This window comes from Crinia signifera, unplaced genomic scaffold (genome assembly GCF_055691185.1).
Source record: "Crinia signifera unplaced genomic scaffold, ASM5569118v1 HAP2_SCAFFOLD_140, whole genome shotgun sequence".
Lineage (NCBI taxonomy): Eukaryota > Metazoa > Chordata > Amphibia > Anura > Myobatrachidae > Crinia > Crinia signifera.
Genome location: NW_028142033.1, coordinates 201716 through 202344, shown reverse-complemented (window position 1 = coordinate 202344; position 629 = coordinate 201716).

Below are 629 nucleotides of genomic sequence, written 5' to 3'. Positions count from 1 at the left end.
AAGCAAGAGGATATAAGCTTGCAAGAAATGCTTTTCAAGGATAGGAAACAGAAAAGTAAAACGTTTCCTTTATCGCAAACTCTAAAGGACATAATAACCGAAGAATGGAAGCAGCCAGACAAGAGAGTGGCTATTCCAGGAAAGGTTAATAGGATGTATCCCTTTGACAAGGCGCAAGTGCTCTCATGGGAAGAAGCACCTAAAATAGATGCTGCGGTGGCAAGGTTGTCGAAGAAAACGACATTGCCACTAGAAGAGGCCAACGCCTTTAAAGATCCAATGGATCGGAAGATCGAGTTGGGCCTAAGGAAGCAGCATTTAATTTCAGGGGCTTCCCTAAAAGCAGCGTCGGCAATGGCAGTAACTTCCAGAATAATAAGAGGCTGGTGTCAGCAATTAGAAGGGGATATTCTGGATGACCTCGCAAGTTCGGAGTTGTTAAAAATCGTACAAGATGTACAACTGGCAGTGGAGTTTGTTTGCGAAGCATCTATGGATGCGGTGAGGCTGGCAGCCAGAGCAGGGGCCGCAACAGCCGCAACAAGGAGGGCCCTCTGGTTAAAACCATGGGCAGCGGACGTACAGTCCAAGAATAAACTCCTGTCCATGCCGTTCCAAGGGGACTATTT